Below are 22,384 nucleotides of genomic sequence, written 5' to 3' on the forward strand. Positions count from 1 at the left end.
TCTCCCACGTAAAATTGGAAGTGTCTTGGCGACGTTTCGACGAAGTCTCATTCGTCATCTTCAGGCTGGTGTTCTCGGCTTCGTGCTTCCAGGAGCAATGTGAGATCGCAGCTGTCTCTTCCTTTTAACTGCTAGTGGGGGTGTGAGCTGATTGGGTGGGAACTTGGCTGTGTTCTGATTGGGTGGAGGTGTGTTCTGATTGGTTAGGGGCTTGGCTGTGCTCTGATTGGCTGGGGGTGTGTTCTGTTTGGGTGGGGGCTTGGTTGTGCTCAGCTTAGTCTGAGTTGCAGGGGGATTTGAGCTGGTGAGCTGCGTTGTTGTTGTTTGGCTTCGTGTTTGTGGCCGTGCGAGCTCTTCATGGTGGGTGTCAGTCTGCTTCATGTATGGATTGGAGGGGTTTAAAGTGGCTAATGATGCAGCTGTGGTCTGGCTTCTGGTCCTTGGTCGTGGCTCATTATCAGTGTGGGTTTGAGTCTGCTTTCTGCGTGGATGTGTGATGGTGACATCAGGTGTGGCACTCGTGAGTGTGGGTCTGGTGTCATTCGTCGTGTTAGGGACTCGTTTGTCAATAAGGGCGGGTTTCCAAATGGCTGGTAGGCGGGAGGTATCGTATCGTTTGTTCATGCTGTGTGGGCGTTTTTCTATCTCGATGGCTTCTCTGATTATTCTGTTGTTAAAGTGTTCAGTTTTGGCGATAGTTCTGGTCCTTTTAAAGTCAATATCATGTCCTGTGGCTTTAAGGTGTTGGACCAGGGAAGAAGTTGGTTCCTCTTTTCTGACTGAGTTCTTGTGTTCTTCTATGCGTGCACTTATTCGTCTGTTGGTTTGTCCGATGTATGTGGTGGGGCAGGCGGTGCATGGGATTTCATATACTCCTTGATTTTCTAACTCAATTTTGTCTTTGGGGTTCCTTAGGATGGTGGATATTTTTCGGTTTGTGCAGAATGCTGTCTTGATGTTATGTTTGTGGAGGATTTTGCTTATTCTGTCTGTGGTGCCTTTTATGTATGGGAGGAGGGCCTTGCCATTTTCTTGTTCTCTGTCTTGGATTTTAGTGGGGGTTTCTTTTTGGATTAGGTTGGTGATCTTATTTCTTTGGAATCCATTGGATGTGAGTACGTTAGTGAGGGTGTGTAGTTCGGTTTTTAGGTGTTGTTCGTCAGCTAAGCGTTTTGTTCTGGAAATGAGTGTCTTGGCTACAGAGTTGATCTGGGCAGGGTGGTGGTGTGAGAGTGCGTGCAGATAGCGGTTTGTGTGTGTTTTCTTCTGGTATATAGTGTGTCCTAGGGAGCCATTGGATTTTCTGTAGACTAAGACATCCAGGAAGGGAAGTTGGTTGTTCACTTCTGTTTCCATGGTGAACTGTATTTTGGGGTGTAGGCTGTTGAGGTGTGTGAGGAAGTTGTCCAGTTTTTCTTTCCCATGTGGCCAGATTATGAAGGTGTCGTCCACATATCTGAGCCAGAGTTTGGGTTTGTGATCGGATTTTTCTAGAGCTTGGGTTTCAAAGTATTCCATATAGAGGTTGGCAATGACAGGTGAGAGGGGTGATCCCATGGGTGCTCCTTCTGTTTGTTTGTATTTCTGTCCATTATAGATGAAGTATGTATTGGATAGGCAGTGGTTGGTCAGATCTAAGATGTGCTTGGGGGGGTTATATTTGTTTTGGATAACTGTCAAGGCTTCTTTGATTGGTACTTGGGTGAAGAGGGATATGACATCAAAGCTCACGAGTAGGTCACTGGGCTGTAAGTTTTGTTGCTTTATGATGTCTATGAACTGGAATGAGTTTTTTACGTATGAGGTGATGGATTCTGCATAGGGCTGTAGTTGTTTGGCGAGAAATTTGGCTAGGTTTTGTAGAGGTGAGCCTATGGAGCTGACTATGGGTCTAAGTGGGGTTCCTTCTTTGTGTATCATAAAGCTTAGGGCATCTGGATGATTTCTCTCTGGGTATGATTCTTTGCTGAATCTCTTCGCTGATGGGGGAGGCTTTTATTTTGGATCTGGTGGTTTTTTCCAGGTAGGTGGTGGGGTCTGTGTTTAGGGGTTTGTATATGGAGTCTTGGAGTAGGTTGGTTAATTTGGTTTGGTAGTCAGATGTGTTCATAACCACCATGGCATTGCCCTTGTCTGCTGGTAGGATTATTATGCTGGTGTCTTCTTTCAGGTTAAGTAGTGCTGTCTGTTCCTCTTTGGGTAAGTTACTTTTGGGTGGCTTGCTGGTGCAGAGGATATTGGTGATTTCGAGTCTGATTCTGTTTGCATCGTCGGGGTTGATTTTGGTCAGGCTGGTTTCAACTCCGCATATAATGGTTTCAGTGGGGATGCTTTTGGGAGCGACTGCAAAGTTGAATCCTTTGGAAAGGACATTGGTTTCGGCTTTGGTGAGGATCCTATCTGAGATGTTATGCACTGTTTGTTTCATGTGTGGCTGTGACGGTGGAGGGGATTGTTTCTGGCATTCTTGTAGTCTTCGGAGTTTGTTGGTGTGTGTGTCTGTCTTGAGGGTGGTCTGTGTTTCGGCTCTCCAGATGGCAAGTTGTTTGGATTTGTCCCAAAGTGGACAGAAAAAAAGGACCAGAAGCCAGACCACAGCTGCATCATTAGCCACTTTAAACCCCTCCAATCCATACATGAAGCAGACTGACACCCACCATGAAGAGCTCGCATGGCCACAAACACGAAGCCAAACAACAACAACGCAGCTCACCAGCTCAAATCCCCCTGCAACTCAGACTAAGCTGAGCACAACCAAGCCCCCACCCAAACAGAACACACCCCCAGCCAATCAGAGCACAGCCAAGCCCCTAACCAATCAGAACACACCTCCACCCAATCAGAACACAGCCAAGTTCCCACCCAATCAGCTCACACCCCCACTAGCAGTTAAAAGGAAGAGACAGCTGCGATCTCACATTGCTCCTGGAAGCACGAAGCCGAGAACACCAGCCTGAAGATGACGAATGAGACTTCGTCGAAACGTCGCCAAGACACTTCCAATTTTACGTGGGAGAAGACCCGAATAACCAAAGACCTACATACAAACACCCGCGAAAACCTGAGAAAACAAATATCCCACCTCTACGGGGAGGAAATCCACCATCTGACCAGGACCTATGAAAAACTCGAAGTCCAAAGAGCTTCCATTTTATGTGACCTTGCATTCCTACGCAACTGCCGAGATCAAAATTTAATTCCCACAGGCTTCCAACTGAAATTCCACTTCAACTCTGCAGCCACCAAACGCATTCTGAAAAGAACAGAACTAGCCCTAATCAGAAATGAACTCCACAGAAAAAGATTCCTCCTAGACCGAATCAACAAGGATCTCCTCACACTTCACCTCAAACTCAGCAACAAGATCCACCCCGCACTTTGGGACAAATCCAAACAACTTGCCATCTGGAGAGCCGAAACACAGACCACCCTCAAGACAGACACACACACCAACAAACTCCGAAGACTACAAGAATGCCAGAAACAATCCCCTCCACCCTCACAGCCACACATGAAACAAACAGTGCATAACATCTCAGATAGGATCCTCACCAAAGCCGAAACCAATGTCCTTTCCAAAGGATTCAACTTTGCAGTCGCTCCCAAAAGCATCCCCACTGAAACCATTATATGCAGAGTTGAAACCAGCCTGACCAAAATCAACCCCGACGATGCAAACAGAATCAGACTCGAAATCACCAATATCCTCTGCACCAGCAAGCCACCCAAAAGTAACTTACCCAAAGAGGAACAGACAGCACTACTTAACCTGAAAGAAGACACCAGCATAATAATCCTACCAGCAGACAAGGGCAATGCCACGGTGGTTATGAACACATCTGACTACCAAACCAAATTAACCAACCTACTCCAAGACTCCATATACAAACCCCTAAACACAGACCCCACCACCTACCTGGAAAAAACCACCAGATCCAAAATAAAAGCCTCCCCCATCAGCAAAGAGATTCAGCAAAGAATCATACCCAGAGAGAAATCATCCAGATGCCCTAAGCTTTATGGTCTCCCCAAGATACACAAAGAAGGAACCCCACTTAGACCCATAGTCAGCTCCATAGGCTCACCTCTACAAAACCTAGCCAAATTTCTCGCCAAACAAATACAGCCCTATGCAGAATCCATCACCTCATACGTAAAAAACTCATTCCAGTTCATAGACATCATAAAGCAACAAAACTTACAGCCCAGTGACCTACTCGTGAGCTTTGATGTCATATCCCTCTTCACCCAAGTACCAATCAAAGAAGCCTTGACAGTTATCCAAAACAAATATAACCCCCCCAAGCACATCTTAGATCTGACCAACCACTGCCTATCCAATACATACTTCATCTATAATGGACAGAAATACAAACAAACAGAAGGAGCACCCATGGGATCACCCCTCTCACCTGTCATTGCCAACCTCTATATGGAATACTTTGAAACCCAAGCTCTGGAAAAATCCGATCACAAACCCAAACTCTGGCTCAGATATGTGGACGACACCTTCATAATCTGGCCACATGGGAAAGAAAAACTGGACAACTTCCTCACACACCTCAACAGCCTACACCCCAAAATACAGTTCACCATGGAAACAGAAGTGAACAACCAACTTCCCTTCCTGGATGTCTTAGTCTACAGAAAATCCAATGGCTCCCTAGGACACACTATATACCAGAAGAAAACACACACAAACCGCTATCTGCACGCACTCTCACACCACCACCCTGCCCAGATCAACTCTGTAGCCAAGACACTCATTTCCAGAACAAAACGCTTAGCTGACGAACAACACCTAAAAACCGAACTACACACCCTCACTAACGTACTCACATCCAATGGATTCCAAAGAAATAAGATCACCAACCTAATCCAAAAAGAAACCCCCACTAAAATCCAAGACAGAGAACAAGAAAATGGCAAGGCCCTCCTCCCATACATAAAAGGCACCACAGACAGAATAAGCAAAATCCTCCACAAACATAACATCAAGACAGCATTCTGCACAAACCGAAAAATATCCACCATCCTAAGGAACCCCAAAGACAAAATTGAGTTAGAAAATCAAGGAGTATATGAAATCCCATGCACCGCCTGCCCCACCACATACATCGGACAAACCAACAGACGAATAAGTGCACGCATAGAAGAACACAAGAACTCAGTCAGAAAAGAGGAACCAACTTCTTCCTTGGTCCAACACCTTAAAGCCACAGGACATGATATTGACTTTAAAAAGACCAGAACTATCGCCAAAACTGAACACTTTAACAACAGAATAATCAGAGAAGCCATCGAGATAGAAAAACGCCCACACAGCATGAACAAACGAGACGATACCTCCCGCCTACCAGCCATTTGGAAACCCGCCCTTATTGACAAACGAGTCCCTAACACGACGAATGACACCAGACCCACACTCACGAGTGCCACACCTGATGTCACCATCACACATCCACGCAGAAAGCAGACTCAAACCCACACTGATAATGAGCCACGACCAAGGACCAGAAGCCAGACCACAGCTGCATCATTAGCCACTTTAAACCCCTCCAATCCATACATGAAGCAGACTGACACCCACCATAAAGAGCTCGCACGGCCACAAACACGAAGCCAAACAACAACAACGCAGCTCACCAGCTCAAATCCCCCTGCAACTCAGACTAAGCTGAGCACAACCAAGCCCCCACCCAAACAGAACACACCCCCAGCCAATCAGAGCACAGCCAAGCCCCTAACCAATCAGAACACACCTCCACCCAATCAGAACACAGCCAAGTTCCCACCCAATCAGCTCACACCCCCACTAGCAGTTAAAAGGAAGAGACAGCTGCGATCTCACATTGCTCCTGGAAGCACGAAGCCGAGAACACCAGCCTGAAGATGACGAATGAGACTTCGTCGAAACGTCGCCAAGACACTTCCAATTTTACGTGGGAGAAGACCCGAATAACCAAAGACCTACATACAAACACCCGCGAAAACCTGAGAAAACATATATATATATATATATATATATATATATATATATATATATATATATATATATATATATATATTTCTTTTAATTCATAGGTATAAATGTGTGATATTTTTGCAATCAGGGTTTTTTCTATGTTGAAAGATGTTAAATGGCCATGAATATTTGACCTCTACAGGGAGGAGTCATAAAATATGGGTGTGTCTGGCTGAAGAGGCCCAAGAAGGCCGAAATAGTGCTATCCCAGTCTCCCATAAGTCTCAGAAGAAACAACATAAAATGTCTGACAGGCCTGAAAGTGATGGAGATTTCATCCCACCATGGCCATTTAACATCTTTCAACATAGAAAAAACCCTGATTGCAAAAATATCATATATATATATATATATATATATATATATATATATATATATATATATATATATATATATATGTGTGTGTGTGTGTGTGTGTGTGTGTGTGTGTGTGTGTGTGTGTGTGTGTGTATACATATATATACATTCAACAAAGATCTCCTCACACTTCACCTCAAACTCAGCAACAAGATCCACCCCGCACTTTGGGACAAATCCAAACAACTTGCTGTCTGGAGAGCCGAAACACAGACCACCCTCAAGACAGACACACACACCAACAAACTCCGAAGACTACAAGAACGCCAGAAACAATCCCCTCCACCCTCACAGCCACACATGAAACAAACAGTGCATAACATCTCAGATAGGATCCTCACCAAAGCCGAAACCAATGTCCTTTCCAAAGGATTCAACTTTGCAGTCACTCCCAAAAGCATCCCCACTGAAACCATTATATGCGGAGTTGAAACCAGCCTGACCAAAATCAACCCCGACGATGCAAACAGAATCAGACTCGAAATCACCAATATCCTCTGCACCAGCAAGCCACCCAAAAGTAACTTACCCAAAGAGGAACAGACAGCACTACTTAACCTGAAAGAAGACACCAGCATAATAATCCTACCAGCAGACAAGGGCAATGCCACGGTGGTTATGAACACATCTGACTACCAAACCAAATTAACCAACCTACTCCAAGACTCCATATACAAACCCCTAAACACAGACCCCACCACCTACCTGGAAAAAACCACCAGATCCAAAATAAAAGCCTCCCCCATCAGCGAAGAGATTCAGCAAAGAATCATACCCAGAGAGAAATCATCCAGATGCCCTAAGCTTTATGGTCTCCCCAAGATACACAAAGAAGGAACCCCACTTAGACCCATAGTCAGCTCCATAGGCTCACCTCTACAAAACCTAGCCAAATTTCTCGCCAAACAACTACAGCCCTATGCAGAATCCATCACCTCATACGTAAAAAACTCATTCCAGTTCATAGACATCATAAAGCAACAAAACTTACAGCCCAGTGACCTACTCGTGAGCTTTGATGTCATATCCCTCTTCACCCAAGTACCAATCAAAGAAGCCTTGACAGTTATCCAAAACAAATATAACCCCCCCAAGCACATCTTAGATCTGACCAACCACTGCCTATCCAACACATACTTCATCTATAATGGACAGAAATACAAACAAACAGAAGGAGCACCCATGGGATCACCCCTCTCACCTGTCATTGCCAACCTCTATATGGAATACTTTGAAACCCAAGCTCTAGAAAAATCCGATCACAAACCCAAACTCTGGCTCAGATATGTGGACGACACCTTCATAATCTGGCCACATGGGAAAGAAAAACTGGACAACTTCCTCACACACCTCAACAGCCTACACCCCAAAATACAGTTCACCATGGAAACAGAAGTGAACAACCAACTTCCCTTCCTGGATGTCTTAGTCTACAGAAAATCCAATGGCTCCCTAGGACACACTATATACCAGAAGAAAACACACACAAACCGCTATCTGCACGCACTCTCACACCACCACCCTGCCCAGATCAACTCTGTAGCCAAGACACTCATTTCCAGAACAAAACGCTTAGCTGACGAACAACACCTAAAAACCGAACTACACACCCTCACTAACGTACTCACATCCAATGGATTCCAAAGAAATAAGATCACCAACCTAATCCAAAAAGAAACCCCCACTAAAATCCAAGACAGAGAACAAGAAAACGGCAAAGCCCTCCTCCCATACATAAAAGGCACCACAGACAGAATAAGCAAAATCCTCCACAAACATAACATCAAGACAGCATTCTGCACAAACCAAAAAATATCCACCATCCTAAGGAACCCCAAAGACAAAATTGAGTTAGAAAATCAAGGAGTATATGAAATCCCATGCACCGCCTGCCCCACCACATACATCGGACAAACCAACAGACGAATAAGTGCACGCATAGAAGAACACAAGAACTCAGTCAGAAAAGAGGAACCAACTTCTTCCCTGGTCCAACACCTTAAAGCCACAGGACATGATATTGACTTTAAAAAGACCAGAACTATCGCCAAAACTGAACACTTTAACAACAGAATAATCAGAGAAGCCATTGAGATAGAAAAACGCCCACACAGCATGAACAAACGAGACGATACCTCCCGCCTACCAGCCATTTGGAAACCCGCCCTTATTGACAAACGAGTCCCTAACACGACGAATGACACCAGACCCACACTCACGAGTGCCACACCTGATGTCACCACCACACATCCACGCAGAAAGCAGACTCAAACCCACACTGATAATGAGCCACGACCAAGGACCAGAAGCCAGACCGCAGCTGCATCATTAGCCACTTTAAACCCCTCCAATCCATACATGAAGCAGACTGACACCCACCATGAAGAGCTCGCACGGCCACAAACACGAAGCCAAACAACAACAACGCAGCTCACCAGCTCAAATCCCCCTGCAACTCAGACTAAGCTGAGCACAACCAAGCCCCCACCCAAACAGAACACAACCCCAGCCAATCAGAGCACAGCCAAGCCCCTAACCAATCAGAACATACCTCCACCCAATCAGAACACAGCCAAGTTCCCACCCAATCAGCTCACACCTCCACTAGCAGTTAAAAGGAAGAGACAGCTGCGATCTCACATTGCTCCTGGAAGCACGAAGCCGAGAACACCAGCCTGAAGATGACGAATGAGACTTCGTCGAAACGTCGCCAAGACACTTCCAATTTTACGTGGGAGAAGACCCGAATAACCAAAGACCTACATATATATACATATACATACATATACATACATATACATACATATGTATGTATGTATGTATGTATGTATATTTCTCTCTAGCCAGATTCTACCGTAAACCAAGATATTATGCAGCCCTAGTTCAGTGAAATCACAATTCACTAGTTTCTGGGCTTTTTTTCTTTCTGGCAGCCAGCAGACCCTTTGCTGTCCATTGGGAGACTAAGATAGATCTATTTTGGCCTTATAAGGCCTCATCAGTTAGCCACACCCTCATCTCATAGATCTGGTTTACGCATAATATCTTGGTTTACGTAGGTGGAACCTGGCTAGAGAGAAATACACATAAAACCTACGAAAAAGAAAGAAAAACATATATATGTGTGGGGAAGAAAGCCCGGAATCGAGTGGATGTGACTCCACTGAGCTAGGGCTGTAGAAAAATCTTGTATGTATATATTCAGCCACAGGTAGTCTTTGCTTAACAACCTTTGTTCAGTGACCATTTGAAGTTATAATGGTGCAATTACAGAAGCCACTTGGCCACAGGAGCCTATCCATATTTATGACTGCACTTCAACTCCCCCCATCTGTATCTCTCATCATCTCTGCCCTTTTGGCCACTCTGCACCCCCCTCCCATATATCTTTACTGACCTTCACCATCTCTTTCCTCCCACTGATGAATTGTGTCTAGCTGAAAGCAGATGCTGGCTTTTTGCAATGGTCACCTAATTCTTTCTTGATCTCTGCCCTTTTAGCTGCATTGCTCTCTGCTGCCACTGCCTATCTCTGTCAGTCTAGGTCAGGAGTGTCAAATCCATGGTGTCACTTTTTTGTCACATGATGTATTGTACCTTTCTTCCCCCCTTTGCTAAAACGGGGTGGGCGTGGCCAGCGTGTGACGCATCCGGCCCGCAAGCCGGGAGTTTTACACCCCTAGTCTAGGGGAAAGATCAACATCAAGATGAAGAACATGGCAAAGGTCAGCTGGGGACTGGGATGTGAACAGGACTAGTGGTGGTAGACTGCAGGACAGCCAAAATGTCAAAGATTGGGAAGAGCCTTGGTGGCGCAGCAGACTAAAGTGCTGTTAACACCAGCTGCCTGCAATTACTGCAAGTTCAAATCTCACCAGGCTCAAGGTTGACTCAGCCTTCCATCCTTTCGAGGTAGGTAAAATGAGGAAGCCAAAAGCCCTACTAAGCAGGTATATACAAAAGTATGAAGGCTATTGCTTAACGTATTGTAAGCCGCCCTGAGTCTCCGGAGAAGGGTGGCATATAAATCGAACAAATAAACAAATAAACAAACAAACAAACAAACAAATAAATAAATAAAATGGATAAGAGAGCTGAAGTAGAGAAAAATGTGTTGTCATGTGATGTTTCAGCTAACAAGCACTTTGTTTAGTGTTGGAAATTCCGATCCTAATTAGGATCATTTAGGAATAAGTACCTGTATAATGATATAAATTTAAATACAAACAACCACGGAAGCAATATATTGAAAATAATCAGTTGTATCAAGAATAAGGACAGTAACAGAGATGGACTTAATGTCCCACTCTCCTCAGCACAAATCCTGACAGTCCTAAATATAATATATTATTACTGTAGATAAAATACAACATTCAAAAATTTTCAACATGCCACAAATTGTATAAACTTGTAACCTAAACACTTTGTAAAATAAATCAGTCCCTATTGCATAAATTGGACTGTGACACAGAAAGCTTAAATGGCAATACTTTTAGGTTAACTTAGGATAAAAATGTTTTAAAAAATCCAAGGAGGCATTTATTTAATCACCAAAGATAACTGAAAACATAAAAAAAAAGAAAAGAAATAAAATTCTCCATGGTGTTCAACTTACTCATTTACTTGTTTTAGTAAAATCAGTGAAACAGTATAATATCCTATGTTAAGTTTTCATTTTCATTAAAAATGCATTTACTATAAAAGTAATGTCTATCAAATACATTGTGATTGCTTAATTCATAGTAGGAGTTAAAAACTGCTTCCATGGGAAAAGCATCAGAAACAATGATCGGCTGAAATGTTTTGGAAGAAATTGACTGTTTATGCTTATGTCATTTCCCATAGGAAGCAAATTCTGATTCCAGAGGATTCATAGCTCAAGGAGGCTGTCATCCACTTGTTAATATTGCATGAGTAAAATAACATTGTAACAGCATTAAATAAATAATTTGATACAAATTATTCATTAAATACTATCCTATAGTTGCTGCAAAGATGCTTAAAATGCTTTTATGATGACATTTGCTATCTTGTAGCAATATTTAATAAACACACTGTTTTTATAGACCTATTTTGGGTTGTATCAAACTTATTTTTGTAATTTCTAGACTATGCAACTGAGACCAGTTCAAACAAGATTTCTACCTTAAATCTATTAATTCTCTCAATATGTATTATTTGAAATTGTATAGATGAAATGTTGAATTGTTTTCATTCAACACTTTCAAAATGCACACCTGGCTAATAATTTATCATTATATTATTACTCCAATAATTAATGACCTTTTGCAAAAATTTGAAATGGCGTTCATGTTTCTGAACTCTTTCCACAGTGATATCTAATTAGAGATCAATGATTTCAATCAACAACAATAATAAGTTACATTTTTCTCAGAGCAAATGCAAAACCATCTGGTTGCCTAAACAGAAAACTTTGTGATCAGTAAAAGTACTGATGAAGACATATACCATGAACATAAGGACATCACGTTAGATCACAAAGATATAAAATTGGAAGAAGCACAGAACAAACTTTTAGAACATGCTGCTTTGTATGAGTTTGGAAAGAATCACATCCTAACATAGAATTATAATAAGAGAAAAGGGGAGCAAAAGGGATAAAGATGGATTTGTAAGTTAAGTAAAAACTATAATTGTATGGAAGTCATAAAATATATGTTTTATATAGATTTATAATTGCTGCAAAGGAATACAAAAATTCAGGAAGAAGGGAAGGAAGGAAGGAAGGAAGGAAGGAAGGAAGGAAGGAAGGAAGGAAGGAAGGAAGGATATAAGGAAGGAAGGATTTAATCCATCCTATAATTAGTTTATTTGGATTATATTTTTTCTAATTAATACAATACTTAAATATCATCCAATTTATTTAAGTGGCTGGTTTAAATACAGCACTTCTGTAAAGTACCATTGAACATAAGCAAGAGAGCTGTGGTGTATTTGATCTAAATTCAGCTTAATGAACCTTTTTTTAAAAAAATACATTTCAATGTGGTTTATATAATTAGATTATAATATTAATCATACATATAGTAGCACTTCAAGTACTTCCTCATCCTTAAGTCTGTCTTGAGTTTAAACACTGGATAGATTCCCAAGTAAAATATATATTTAAAAGAAATATCTTAATATTTATTTAAGATAAATGGATCAAAAATGGTAAGAAACACACATTCACAGCATTTAAAGGAATAATTTTACAGATGTGCACATAAAAGTGGTTCCCATTTCTGTATCTGCTTAGATGCATTTCACAAATTAGAATAACTGAACAGAAAAAGAGTCCAAATATAAAATTCTATATTTCACTTTGCTGATGTCACCTCAGTGTTTCTTGGCTTAGAATTTTGCTTAGTTGTAACGTCCTTTAATCTGATTTTGAATTTAATCTCTAATTTAGCAATTTATATAATTAGTCATGAACAACTCATTGTCCTGAACGACTTTTTGCAAAAAGCAAAGCTAATAATATTATGTTACTTGGTTTTTAAAATTATTTTTTAATTAATTATCCATAGTCTGTTTACAGTATAAATCAATACATTGTACATTACAAATTATATGCACACTGACTTTACTTAAACCACATAAAGGACTTCTGCTTCTTAGTAGTTCGTATTCTATCCATAAATTACAAAGAGATATCTTGAATTTTTTTTTTTTACCTTTTTCTACATAAGAAAAACACTAATTTTTAACTAAGAGGAGTTTGTTTTTATGTATTCTGGAACAAATTTATATACTCATTTTAACTCTCAAAAATGAAATAACTTCTAACATGCCAGGTTGATATTATATATTTATGAAATAAATTTATAACAGAAACAAGAAAATACAATACAATTAAAGTAAATTATAAGCAGTACATTAATTTATGTAATATACAAAGGTATAATATATCACTTTACAACCAAGGTAAAATCAGAAGACAAAGATACATGAAATGTCTTTAAGATATTAATTAGCTACGGACCCACAAACATGATAAAAATTTAACTGGAAGAAAATCAGTATTCAGAGGGAAGTATTATCTATGTAGGAATTAATGTTTGTACCCAATTTATGTGTTTGTGTGATATTCCTAATAAAACTACCATACTTCATATGGCATTATTTCGGTAAACAACCCTCTATAAACAACTAGTTCATATCTCCAAAACTCTTGGTCATCAATATCAGAAAATATGCTGGCTATGAAGCCCATGTTTCACTTATTCATCTGTCTGGGAAAGAAATCATAAAATCATAGGCTACTGAAGATCTAAGAGTTGGTTGTTCAAACAGTATGAAAGCAGTTGCTGGCATCTGAATAAACATACAATAATATATTTATATACGGTAATAAAATATAATAATTTATATTATTTGAAACATTATAATCTCTACCTGCATTATTTGAGTTTTCTTTGGGACTCTGTAGTGCTTTAAATTTTATTTTAAAAGATGCTTTAAAGTGGGAGAAGTGTGAAGACAGCACCTTTCACCACATCCTAGACAGCTGCATCTTTGCTTATCCTAGCTCTATTATTCTATTTGAAATGAATAGAAGATTTTTTTAAAAGTGCAGACTATGCACATTTAGAACTTTCTATTAAGATAATGAAAATCATTGCCAGATTTGTAAGAAAGTCTTACCTTATTTAAACCATTTGTTTTAGTTAGCAAATAGTACTGCTACGTAGTAAATTTAGTCTATGATTCATGAGTAAAAACAAAAACAAAATAAAATAAAAATTACAAATGCTATACAAATAAGGTGCTAATAAAAGCTCAAAAATAAAAAGAAAGGAAACCAAAAAACATTACCCCCTAATCTGTAAAAGTAGAGAGTAAAAAGAAATTTAACTGTCAATATTAATGTAGGAGAAATAAAGTACACAACTGTCTTTATGTAACTGCTACTATCAAGAAGGAAGTAAAACAGCTTTATATTTTCACTGAGATTTATTTGTGGATAAATATATTTAAGATTGCAATATCATCAACAAAAATGATAGAGCTCTATAAAAATCAAAATGCCCAATAAGCACCAATTTTTAAAAGGAAACAATATATGCCCGGTATTGGAAAACACATTTTTTTTCTGTCATATTTTTAGCTTTTTCAAGTTTCTTTTTTTTTTTAAAGTTGTTTAATCATTTTCCATAGGTTCGACTAATGTTCTAAGTGCTGCCATAGCTCCACTCTTAATGGCTGTGTGCAATGGGGTTTTAATGGGAATTTTAGTTTTTATTGTTGAATTTTAATTGGACTTGTTGTTTATTGCTGTGAGCCGCCCTGAGTCCTTGTGGAGAAAGGGCGGCATATAAGTCCAATAATAAATAAATAAAAATAAATAACAAGGACACAGTTATGGTAATACTTTGTTTAAATTATTTATTTTAAAACCCCAAAACATTAGAAAAAGAATCACTGTGTTACAAATGACATAGTCTGGATTAGACAGAAGACATGGCATGTGAATTACATGAGTCCTATTAATAAACAATTGAAATTACTCTGATCAAACTCTATATAGAACAGCCAAGGGTGGTTACATTTTATAGCCAACTTTTCAATAAATCTCACTATCTTGCTGGAGCAAATATTCAGCTGGGTTGCATGAGGTATATGCAAACATACATCTGTAACTGCATCACACTGTAAGCTTCTATAGGCTTCTTTAAACTAGGTATAAACCACTTCATAATTATTATTAATTTCTCTCCATCCTAGTTAATAGTCATGGGGAAATAGCCATATACTGGTGGTTTTCAAAGTCTTGTTCTTTCAGACAGCTTACAAAAATCAGCTTATATTATTAATGACAGTTCTACATATCTGTATATTTCTAACTAGTAAAATAGCTGTAAACATTAAAAATATGTGACATCATTAATTTAAACCATAATCCAAAAGGTGGAAAAATACTTCATTACATCATTTATTCTGAACAACTCAGACAATTAATCAGCTTGATCTGAAAGGGCAAAGACTCACTAAGTAACTTATATATGAGCTCCATGATTAGCACCTGAAATGTTAATTCCCATGAAGTCATTTTACTTTGAGGGATGATTCATAATTTTTCTGGCTTTGTGCCAGAGTTTATCTAAAACTGGATGATTTAAATTGTTATTGCTGCTTCATTCCTAGGATAGGACAGGACAGGACAGGGCAGGGCAGGACAGGACAGGACAGGACAGGACAGGACAGGACAGGACAGGACAGGACAGGACAGGATCAGAATGACAGAGTTGGAAGGGACTTTGGAGGTCTTCTAGTCCAACCCTGATCAGACGCAAAACCCTATACTATTTCAGACAAATGGTCTAATCTCTTCTTTAAAACTTCCAGTGTTGGAGCATTCACAACTTCTGGAGGCAAGTTGTTCCACTGGTTACTTGTTCGAAGTGTCAGGAAATTTCTCCTTAGTTCTAGGTTGCATCTGTCCTTGTTTAGTTTTCTTCCATTGCTTCTTGTCTTGCCTTCAGGTGTTTTGGGAGAATAGCTTGACTCCCTCTTCTTTGTGGCAACCCCTGAAATATTGGAACACTGCTATCATGTCACCCCTAATCCTTCTTTTCATTAAACTAGACAAACCCAATTCCAGTAACCATTGTTTATATGTTTTAGCCTCCGGTTCCCTAATCATTTTTGTTCTCTTTTCTGTACTCTTTCTATTTTCTATTTGCTCTTGCATCACCATGGTTAAAAGCCTCTGGGTATCCTCAAATATCATATCTATCAGACAATTTTTAACAGAAAATGTTTTCCAATACAATAATTTACCACACACACACACACACACACACACACACACACACACACACACACTTTAAAATGTGGTTGAGAATGAGGCACCACCAATCTAACTTTTCTTTTGCACAGTATGAGGATGAGTGTGGCAATTTAAGGGAGGTAGAGTCTTATTCCTTTAACTTCTCCTAAGTTTGGAGATATGATGATCTCCTTACCTCTCCTGGTCATTTTGAGAAAAAAGAAAATCAAAAGTCAGCTTCAAACTGGCTTGTGAGGGATCTGGAATGCAAGGTAGAAGCAGAGTGTATAATTGCTTCAAATTTAGCAAATTTGTTTTAAGAAGTATGCCTTCTCTTACCTATTAAGAAACCTTATGGCTTCTAGAGCAGAAAATTATTTTTACAGATTTACATACATTTGGAGTGGTATACTCAAATATGTACCTAGGATTATTGTCATCCTTTTACTTAAAACACTATTTTATATTGATTTCAAATGGAATAAAATAGAGAATTTTATAAAGCAAACTTAATTCAACAATTCAAAATATTAATGAAGCAGGTATTCCACAGGAACTCTTTTTATCACTAAGTGCACCCTTTTATCTCAAGGTGCCTCATGATCAAGTCAGAACCAATTGATACAACCACCAAAATTAAGCTGAAAAAAAATCACAAAGGGTGAATATTGAATGTTCGCATTCGATCACTATTTTTACATAAGTCTACAATTTGTAAAACTTCATTCATATTTCACTTTCTTCCTTTTTGTTACAGGATTTCATCCTGTAAATTTTCTTACAGGATTTCATCCAAGAAACAAAAGATTTTTCAAGTGCAGTTAACGCTTTTAGGAAAATAGCATATTGTACTTACAAAAGAAAACATTGATCTGCTAAATACGGAGTTTCAAAAAGGAATGGAAAAAGGAAGTTTATGGTTTCTTGCATTTGGAATTTCCTACTATATAGGAATATTTTTTTTAAAAAAAATTGATCTGTATGCAAAAGGAAACATAACTATAAAAGTTTTCATTTGCAAGTACATAAAATATAATTGTGTTAATTTCTGCTAAGTACAATGACTATAAATCATCTGAGTATGTAACTTGTCATTTACATTCATAACTTCCTTTAGTTACAGGTGTGAAAATGCAGGAAATAACAAGTTTACAAAAAACAAAACAAAACAAGAAAACAGATAGCATATATCCAATACATCTATGTTGGCTCTTAATTTTATAATTTATCTTGTAAATCTCATAATAGTTGCTGCCAAATGGATATCCAAAGTTTCATCACCTTGAAATCTATTATAACACAAGGGAAACTTTAAAGAAAACTAAATTAAAACATGGGCACCATATGTATTTTCATCCCAATATAAAAAACAATATTATTGAGTTATGTATTTGCAATATTTAAGAAGTCAATACTTTTAATGTGTAGTCAATACTTTTAATGTGAAGAATAAAAGCATGCTACATCCATATATATTATATGCTCACAAACACATGCACACATGATGTGGTTTTTTAAAAAATTCCAATGATTTGTTCTGAATGCATATTCTCATTTTTATAGGAAAAAAATCTAAACCTGCCATAATATCAATGAGACTTCTGGACGCAAGAATGTGCACTCCTAAGCAAACATGGGAGCAATTATTTTGGTTTTTACAGTAAGCTAGGTTCTTAATCCAAATTTCAAATTAAGCTCCCTTTTAATGCAGAAATTCAGTTGGGAATAAGTCACATGTCCAAATGTCTCAGAGATACCTTGAAATATCTTGTATGTCCTTTAAAAACATTTAAGGTTACATCAAGAAAAGACTTGAGTATTCAGATCCATATAGTTCTTGTTGCTTATGTGATTCCAGTAGAAATGGATAATGCATTTATTAAGTACATGACTTTGATCACAAAGAATGTTTTTTGATGCAATTGATGCTTTTTTAAAAGCTACTATTGTCTAAGGAAAAAAAGGAAGAAAGTAAAAAGTAATGTGAAGAAGGCAGCATTTTATTGTAGAAAGAACTCTAGCATCATCTGTGCTCAGTTCCATTTTACATTAATAACCTATAGTCAATTTATAGCTGAGGCCTAGCTATGTATTCTAAAGAGTTCTCAGAACAGACAGGATCAAAATGTGAAGAGTATAGCACTGATAATGTACACCACGAAGAGCCAATTATCTCTTAAACCATGAAGAATTTTCTGCTTTATTATCTTTATCAATTACCACATAAACTCAATACAGCAAGTTTCTGCATCAGCAATAGAAGCCAAGTAATTTCAGTCACAACAGATAAAGCCTACCAAAATTAAAGAAATGGAACAGAGGAGTCTCCAGCAAGTTACAAAACCAGAATTGCTATTACTATTTAACTAATTTAGTAATTCATATTAGGACAGAAGAATTATTCATGCTTTGTTTCTAGCTTCTGATTGCAAAAATAAAATCCAGGAAGCAGTACTATATTAACGAAATAATGAAGGAGACTAAATTTTCCTGAGTAATTGCTCTTCAAACTGCTGGATAGGTTATTTTCTTACCTTACACTATGTCTTCTGCAATCTGACAGTGTCATTCAATCAGCCACTTTAATGTCAGCTGCTCTTTTATTATACAGAATACAAGCAATAATGAAACTGTGCTGATCTGCCTGTCTTCATTCCATATAGTGTCTATATTTATACACTTATGCTTCTATTTGAAACTATATTTATCTACTTTATCTGCCTACAGTGCATCTGTTTCTCATACACATAGACAATATATATATACACACTTACAAATATACATACATATATATATATACACACACACACACACTACACTGTTCTTAGCTATTTTACTAAGAGCAGCAACAGAAGGATAATAAAAATGTTGATAGATATGACTAATTAATGTTGTGCATACAGATAATGCATACAGTATACACACACTCACAAAAACATGCAATATCTCACAAATAACAGCAACAAAACTGTTTTTAGCTAAGCAATGCAGTACTTGGAATGATACAAACTTGCCAGCATCATATGTGACATGGGATTTAGAATTGTTCACTATGTAATTCCCTTATGATGTAATTATGGATTGGTGCAAAGCAACAGCTGCTAATTCTTACACAGTTATATCACCGAGTTACTCTGGCTAATCCTCACTGTGACAATGCTAGAAGTACTGGCACATAGCCTCTGGTACTACCTCTACATAAAACCATTAGCAGGGCTATGCCAAAGAAACTGGCAGCTTTTTCTCGTAGCCAGTTTGCAATAGTAATTATTTTTTTAAAAAAGTGTTGAGGTTGCATTTCCATGTAAGATCTCAATCTCAAACTAGGCTTTTTATTACGGACAAAATCTCTCAGCAGAAATCTAATTATTCACTGAGCAAAAATTGTCATTAACTGTTGTAACAATACACAGAACATCAAGGCATTATTTACTAGCATAATAATATAAATATTAAAATATATAAATTACTGCTGTCAATGGTTCTTAATGATTGAAAAGGCATTGTGATTTGACCTTTAATTGCAATGTCAATACCATTTCTAATCATCCTTCTAGTTAGCTGACTCTAACTAATGGGTTAATTATATACCATGCCAAAATACAACTGATTTTCTTAGTGGGTAGCTAGAAATTTTATTTTTTTTTTGCATCTACAAGCTCAGAGAAATCTTTAACTAAATAATAAAAATACTATGAGTAAAATACAGTTTTCAAGATCCCTATATTGTTCAGAATAATCATTTCATATTTGCACAAAGAATCGTGGCTTTTACTAAAACAGAACTATAGTTATCTAGCTCTTGTTTCTTAGAAATTCCTGCAATCAATGGTACAAATAGTACTAAGAGATTGGCAAGAAACAATGATATTTTCCAATTTTCCTACTTCCAAATCTATATATCAAGTTTTATCTAAGGATGTGTAAAACATATATGCACAGACTTATTTCAATTATAGACCATTTATTCTCCATTTCTACAGACTAATTTTCAAACATATTAAATAACTTTCATACTACAATTTAATTCATTCTTTAAATCACTTTTTTGAGATCTTTCATATTTCTATAAAATATCATTAATTTTGTGTTTGATAGAACCTGTATACATTCCTACAAAAGATACTTACTATTTTTTATCAACTTAAATGACAAGAACTACATTGTAAAATAATAACATTGAAAACATGATGTTATAGTTTTATAATTTTAATTTAATTAATTAATTAATTAATTAATTAATTATTCAGGGGTTGGTTATCGGTTAGTGGCATTACATATGAATAAAAACATAGGACAGTCAAAAAATTACTGTCTATACAATATGCATGTGAAGAAATATCACACTCTTTATTATTTTAAAGCAAAACTGTAAAAATACAGAGCAAAATATGTATTATATATTTTATAAAAATAGACAACAAATACAATTCACAAACAATAATGAATGCTTATTTCATAGGGGCAAGACATCAGAAATAATTTGTAATATTTTTACAAGACTTTTAATTTATGACTGCATTAATATACTGTTATATTTCAAATACATGTTTATTTAAATAATTTTGTCTTTTCCAAATATCATGTAATGTTCATTGATATTAAATGCAATATCTATTTATTTATTCAGAACAACTGGCTATTATATCTAAATAATATCCAATTAAGCATATGTAGGATTTTTCAAACTTTGGCCAATTACTAGAAGTTTTCTTGAGTTCAGTATAATATTTGAGTATTAGCTAATGTACGTAAATGAAACACTGAAGAATTATAATCAAATCATGTCTAATAATATGAATTCCCTTTAAACAATTAAGACCGGAAAGATATATAGTTGACTTCAAATATATAAGATGCAACTCTATTTTTTATATTGCTGTAGAAGTAGCACCCGAACTGATTGTAACGATCAGGTTTTAATCTCTAAAAATATTATTCTGGTGTTATGATGCTATCCTATCAAACATTCTATACAAAACACAATGTCAGCATTTGGCTATGCATATTCTCTCTGAAAATTTAGAAAAAGGAAATCTCTTCTTAATTATCAGTGAAGCTAAACATGAAATAAGTGAGTGGAGGTCCCTTCCCCCAGATAATTTATATCAAATATAAGAGGAAGGCCATTACCTAAATGACAGAAACCAAAGCAGCCCTCTCGACAGATCATCCTGGAAAAGATGCTAAAATCTCTTCAACAACTGATCATTGATACTTCCCAAGAAACAAAAGCTAAAGCCGAAGATATTCATGTTGCAACTTGGCAACATTTTCATATCTCTAGGCACTAGCAGCCTTTTCATGTGCCCATTTTTTTTTTAATTTGGAAGGATAGCCAACTGTATGCTTTCAAAATATGCTATCCCACTAATGCCCCAACCATTATACCCCCAACTGTACAGAATAAATTAATTAAAAGAAAACAGTAAGAGAAACATTTGTCAACATCAACAACCAAGTTTTGCACCCTTAGGAATTTCCACAGTGACAGAATTTAATAGTTTAGAATGCATAACTTTTTGGGAAAAGTAAAAACTCCACCGTATAGAGAACAAACAGTTCCATTTGAAACAGAAATATCGACAGATGAAGTTCAGAATGGTATAAAGGACTGTCCAAATGGCAAATCTCCTGAGTCTGTGTGTGTGTGTGTGTGTGTGTGTGTGTGAGAGAGAGAGAGAGAGAGAGAGAGAGAGAGAGAATTCTATAAATCTTTTCAAGAGTTTACAGTGCTGTGAGTACCTGAAGTGTTTTGTTACTACATAAACAGGCAAAATAGACTTATATGGAATGGAATTGTCTAAATTCTTTATTATATTAGACCATTATTAAAAAATAATATCACGCTTACAGGCATGATATTGTCATGAAGGGTGCCTAACTTGTATTAAACTAGAACATCTACCGGTAAATCAAAAGGTTTAGGGATAGGGTCTCTTTTCTCATTAGTCAACTAATTCACTAACAAACATGGCCTTTCTACAGCATTACACAGAATTTTTCATAACATGAGCATTCCTATTTCTATTTAAGAATGTTACATAAAGCAAATATACCGGTATGTCTTCGTGTTGTTCCAAATTTAACACACACACCCTGACTAACTTCAATGATTCACAACAAAACTGGGGTGACTGATTTAAAACTAACAATTTACCTTTTTGGGAAACAAGGCTGTAAGATTAAATGTCAAGTTATCATACTGTTATATATCCTCATTTTTC

The sequence above is a fragment of the Pituophis catenifer genome, unplaced genomic scaffold (assembly GCF_029215685.1).
Source record: "Pituophis catenifer annectens isolate HBS135680 unplaced genomic scaffold, rPitCat1.0.hap2 SCAF_4, whole genome shotgun sequence".
NCBI lineage: Eukaryota > Metazoa > Chordata > Lepidosauria > Squamata > Colubridae > Pituophis > Pituophis catenifer.